This window comes from Octodon degus, unplaced genomic scaffold (genome assembly GCF_000260255.1).
Source record: "Octodon degus isolate 3935 unplaced genomic scaffold, OctDeg1.0 scaffold00045, whole genome shotgun sequence".
NCBI classification, from domain to species: Eukaryota; Metazoa; Chordata; class Mammalia; order Rodentia; family Octodontidae; genus Octodon; species Octodon degus.
Window position 1 is genome coordinate 8,580,445 of NW_004524621.1, and position 6,193 is coordinate 8,586,637.

The following is a 6,193-nucleotide window of genomic DNA, read 5'->3' on the forward strand; positions in this document are numbered from 1 at the left end:
TAAAAAAAAAAAAAAAGAAGAAGTTAGGGGAAAGCCAGTTTTCAGAGTGATAACTGACATTATGCAATATAATAAAACATGTTTTTTAATGAACTATGTCGAGGAAGTAGATTCTGTACAGAAATTTTATCATCAATACAAACCATCTGTTTATTAGAAGAAATATTAAAAGATAGCTCAATGAATATGCCACTTACTTGGTCTACATTTTGGCCTAATACAAAATATCTTTAAATGTAACTCCTATATAGCAGTAACATTCTCAATGCTGAATCATCCATTACTTACATCATGGGTGCCAAGAAATCATTGTATTATTTAGACTATAACCCTTAATATGCCTTTAAAAAGTGCATGTATAAAATGTATGTTTTGATGTAAATCTCATAATTTAAAACTTAACATTTAGATTAAGTAGGCTACAATTTTCAATTTAAATATATTGATCCAACAGAAAGTTAGGTTAATGTTAGAAATTATTCACAGTTCACCTTTTCAGGCTTGCATTATTTCACATTTTTACATTTAGCTTTACAGATGAATTCAAATCATTTATTTATTTATTTATTTATTTATATTTTTTTGTGGCCAGCTTTGCCCACCCTGGGGATGGGACTGGTATAGCATATGGTGCCTGCTGGGGGTCAAACTGCAGTCCCTGTGCTGCCTAAGCAGGCACTTCAGACCGCTGAGCTATCTTGCCCACCTGAATTAAAATTGAAACAATCTATTATAGTATATTTTTATTTTTTATTTACTTATTTTTTTAATTTTTGGCAGAACCAGGGATTGAACTCAGGCCCTTGTATAGCACATTTTAAACAGTTCTCCCAAATTGGAGAACATCACAGTAATCTAGTTATGATATTCGGAGGCTTACTCACTAAAATCCATTATAACATTATGGAATCTACAGTTGAGAGTTGTAGAGAAAGGCTTCAAAGAACTCTTTCATTGCTGCAATAATATTATTTATTAAAGAACAAAAAAATCCCAATTTATCAGAAGTTTGTCTGAATACTACTAGCTGTCAAAAGTAAATTTTTTTGTACCTGTTTCATAACCATTTGTAAATCTGTTAAATGTTAACATTTAGTTTTGAATAAGGAAAGATAAATCATTACTGTAAGCTAATAAATAGACACCAAGAACGCACAATCATTGAATTTATATTTTTAAAACAGATTACCAGTTATTTCATTACTAATTACTTTCTAGTATTTCAACTGCAGTAGCAGTATGTTGAGACATACTGCCAATTTTCAGTAATACAGAGACTAATTGCTCTGTATTACTTTTTCTTTGGGTATAATACACAAGTTCATAATGTTCTGCTTATAAGTTAACATTCTCAAACTAGTTCATATATGGATCAAACTTTTGTTCCTGTTAATACCTTTAATCGAGCTTTTTTGGGCTACATACAGCAAGATGTACAATTTAAAAATTACTACTTAAAAATTCAGAGATGGGTGTGGTGGTACATACCTGTAATCCCAGCACTTGGGAGGCTGAGGCAGGAGGATTACGCCAACTTTGAGGCCAGCCTGGGTTACTTAGTGAACTCAAAGCCAGCTAAACTACAATGAAATTCTGTGTCTAAAATTAATTAATTCAGATTACTAAAGAGGATGTTATATGCCTTTCCTTAGGGTACTGAAACTTATATACAGCAAATGCCTTCAAATGCTAGCTGACTAGATTGGCGATGCCATGTTTTTCCTTTTGCTATTCCAAGTCCAGTTGATTTATTTTGAATATTTCAGTATACTTCAACTGTAAAAGAAAATTAAATAACTTTTTCTATACAGAGAATAACAATCAAATTAACCAATTAAGAAACCACTTTAGGAATTGCTGGAAGGTGAGTTATTGTATAGTAACTATGTTTCAGTTACTGTGCAGTATACCCAGAAACAATCCACTCCAACATCTGAATATCTGGTTTGGAATACTTGTTTGATGAATATTCAGTTAAACACTTGGATACAAGCTTTTGTCAGACAGTCAGATCTGCAATTTATCCTGCAATGTTTCTGAAGAATTCTATTCCTGTTAACTCTACATTCTTCTGTGCTTGGCTCTCCAGCACAATGACAGCAAAAGCCAACACAGAAGGTTTTGCTTTAGAAAATACGATCTTGCAGTGACATTCCTTAAACTGAGCTTCTAGTCTTCCAAAATTTGGCTATTTTTCCTTTCAGATGTCAAGATCTCTTAATTGAGTGAATAACAGTTGTGGAAACTGAAAGACAATAGTAGCTTTGACTTTCCAACACATCTTTCTCCAATAAAATCTTTTTTATTCTCAAGATGTACAATTAAACTGTGAAGCTATACTGATTTACTCAGATCAAGTCAGTTGTCAGTGTAGCATCTTTCTTCTATAGATTTTACAGCCAAATGAAAGCAGCTCAGTCCAACATACCCAAGGTAAGCTTAACCTTCATTTTAGACAGCAATCCATCCAGTAAATTCAAGCTAAAGAAAATATCTCCATAACAAAGCCAAAGAGCTGAGTTAGACCAAGAGTATCTTTTACTTCAAAGTCCCTTAGTCTTAAGTCATTCTGAGGACATTATGAACTGCAGATTCCATCAGTCTCAAGTTGCAGACCTTTGGCTGACATCTTGCCTCCTGTTCCGGCAGGGTATTCAGCTGATGTAGCAGTTTCTGGGAGTCAGTTGTTGTCAGTACTTCTATCATCTTGGTAGACTGCAGTTCCTCAGTGTGACCACCCTCCCTGGGGCCTACTTTCACTTCACCCCACAGTACTGAACAGAAGGGGCCTAGGAGGCAAGGGTACTTGGGGCAGGAGAGAAGAGGCTCAGGGAGAGAATACTGTCCTGAGTGCAGGTCTCCACAGCACGGAGACTACATTGCCCTCCTCACAGTCAGACTGAAGCGCTCCCTGTGTCATTGTGTCTGCCTCCCTCTCTCCTCTCCTGTCTCCCGACTGCACTTCCATAGCAATATTAGAAGGAATGTATTAATCTCTCACTCCTCAAGAAAGTTCTTCTTTATTCTTAGATTTATAACAAATGGTTGTTCATTTTGTCAAGTGTATTTTTGTCATCAGATAATCACATGGTTTTTTTCTTGTTGTTGATACAGGGCCTCAAACTCATGACCTTGTGCTTGCCAGGCAGGCACTGTTGCACTAAGCTATGTCCCTGGCCCAATCACTTTTTTAAAAAAAATTTTTATTGATATACTATGTCATATTAATTAATTTTTTGGAAGTTAAACCAATCTTGCAGTCCTAGAATAAATTCCACTTGGTTATTACACATAATCCTTCATGTGTGATGCTAGATTTGACTTGTATCTTTTTTAAAGATTACTTATGCTTTTTCAGAGATAATGGTAAGCAGTTTTCTATTACGACATTTGTCTGGTTTGGGGGTTAATACTAGTCTTAAAGAACTCAATTGAGAAGTATTCTCACCTCTTCCATCTTCTGGAATTTTTGTGAAGGATTGCTATTATTTATGTAAATGATTAATAAAGTTCACTAGTGAAACCACTGAACCTCAGCTTTTTCACTGTAGAAATTTTTTTTTCTTTTTTTGTCTTTTTGAGACAAGAGACTTGTTATGCAGGTCAGGTTGGCCTTCAACTCACTATGTAACCCAGGCTGGCCTCAAACTCCCAGCATTGATTCTTCCTCACAATGCACTTCCCCTACCCCTGCCAGTACTAGGATTACAGGCATGTGTCACCATGCCCAGCTGTGGAACAATTTTTGAATTACTAATTCAATTTCTTTAATTGCTAAGATTTGTGTGTCTACAGATTTTCTATTTATTCTTGAGTCAGTTTCAGCAATTTGTGACTCTTCAGGTATTTAAATTGTCTAATTAGGGGCTGGAGAGATGGCTCAGTGGTCTAAAGCACCTACTTGAAACAAGCTTGGCAATGCACAGGGACCGCGGTTCAATCCCCCAGCACCACATGCCAGCCAGCCCGCCCCCTGGTGGGCTGAGCTGGCCACACACACACACACACACACACACATAAATAAAAATTAAAAAAAAAAAATAAAAAATAAAAAATAAATTGTCTAATTAAATGCCGTAACATTCTTCCTTTATAATTATTCCTTTATAATCCTTTTCTCACTTTTTTGTTTGCATTTATTTATTTTATTTTTAGTACCTGGAATCAAACTCCAGACCTTGTGCTTGCCAAGCAGGTGCTGTTTTGCTGAGCTTTATCACCAGCCCCCTTTCTGTTTTTCATTATGATTAAATAGTGAATTGTATTCCTCAACTGAAACAATCAAATAGCTTCATTTATCTGTTTAATGTAGTTAAATTATATTAAAGGAATGTCTAAGATAGCTTTCCATTTCTAAAATAACATCAAGGTGGTTGTGATATTATCTTGAGGATTTAATTTCCTTTCATTTAGAATATCTGCATCTACATTCATATTACAGGTTAGATTTTCATTTTTGTCTAATATTACCTTTGAAGCACCTACTTAGAACAAGCTTAATAAAGCAAAGGGACCGCGGTTCAATCCCCCAGCACCACATGCCAGCCAGCCCGCCCCCTGGTGGGCTGAGCTGGCCACACACACACACACACACACACACATAAATAAAAATTAAAAACAAAAAGATTGGTATCTAGCTCATACTAGTTTCCTATCTGAACTGAGAATTCCCTTTTATTAGAATCTAACTGATTTATTAACATTTTATGCTATTTGAAATACTTGGTAGAAGTTCCTTTTGAAACTTATAGGGCTGCTTTTATTAGTAGACAAGTTTTAAATGATTCTTTTCATTCTTCAATGTCTACAGCAGGAGTGGTGTGCAATACTTAAATAACCACCATTTTGTATCAACACTGGCCAGTCACAAAAGATGTGGGCAGCATGTTGGAACAGGGTCTTGGAATTGCACTACAGTTTAAGAGAGATCCAGCTACTGGAATTTGGGACAATCCTGAGGTATTTCTAGAAGAAGGGTCTGGATAGTGAGAGGGTACTAGGGGAGATTCAGGGCAGTGACTATCAACTAGTATGGTAAAGTTCAAGCTTTTAAATACTTTGCCTGAACCAGTGTATAGTGTATAAATATCACAAATATTAAGGTCCATTTATTCTTTGGTCAGTTTTGTGAAAGTGTTTTGGTTTTTTTTTTTTCATAAAAGTTTTCAACTACAGTATATAAAGCTGGTCTTATTTTTTGTCTCCCTTTTTATGTCCTCTCTTGACAAATCTTATCAAAGAACGACTTATGCAATTAGTTTTTTCAAAGACCATATTTTAAATCTTATTTATTTGGTACAGGGTCTTGCCACACAGCTCAGACTCATAGTGATTCTCCTGTCTCTGGTTTCAGTGGCTGACATGGCATGTGGTACTAGGGATCAAACCCAGGTCCTTGTGCCTGCCAGACAGGCACTTAGACCACCAAACCATCTTCCTTGCCCTCAAAGACCATATTTTTAAAAATTCTCTTTATTGTATTTTTTACTTTTATATCTTTAAAATTCTGTACATCTATTTTCACTGAATGTCTCAGTTTTTTTCCCCCTTTTTCTTTTTTTTTTAGCAAACTCATCAATTTTCAGTCTAATGGTTTCACTATGACTTCTTTAATACAAAAATTACTTAGGAAGTAAATGTATAAGTTTCTGAACACGGGAACTTCTAATTACCAGTGGAAACTAAACTGCTCTGAGTTTTTTGGGGTTTTTTTGTATTTAGTACAGGGTCTACAGGGTCTCACTATACAGATCAGTCCTAGTGATCCTCTTATCTTCAGCCTCCCAAGCACTGGGGAGCTATCTTGCTGACTCTGCTCTTAGTTTATTTTTTTTTTTTAACAATTGCTTTATGTGATAACTCTTTCTTTCTTTCTTTCTTTCTTTCTTTCTTTCTTTCTTTCTTTCTTTCTTTCTTTCTTTCTTGAAGTACCAGGGATTAAACTCAGGACCTTCCACTTGCCAGGCAAGCACTTATTCCACTGAGCTATCTTCCCAGCCCCAACATTTCTTTATTATCAGTTGAACTCTTTTTTTCTTTATTCTTTTTTATTTTTTATTGAGAAATAAATATAAATGAGACAGTTTCACAGCTGATTAATAGGACAGTTTTGATAATCAATACATTGTACATTGTCTTTTGGGGGGGAGTTTGGTACTGGGAATAGAACTCAGGACTACTGAGCTGTATCTGT

At 35.4% G+C, this 6,193-nt stretch overlaps 1 protein-coding gene and 1 pseudogene across 1 annotated transcript in view; both read right to left on the minus strand.

Annotated features, from left to right (window-relative positions):
- The window catches only part of Dcaf10 (DDB1 and CUL4 associated factor 10), a 70,706-nt gene that overhangs the window by 24,006 nt on the left and 40,507 nt on the right, over positions 1–6,193 (minus strand). The window lies entirely within an intron of this gene.
- Positions 1,835–2,993, minus strand: LOC105742256 (annotated as a pseudogene).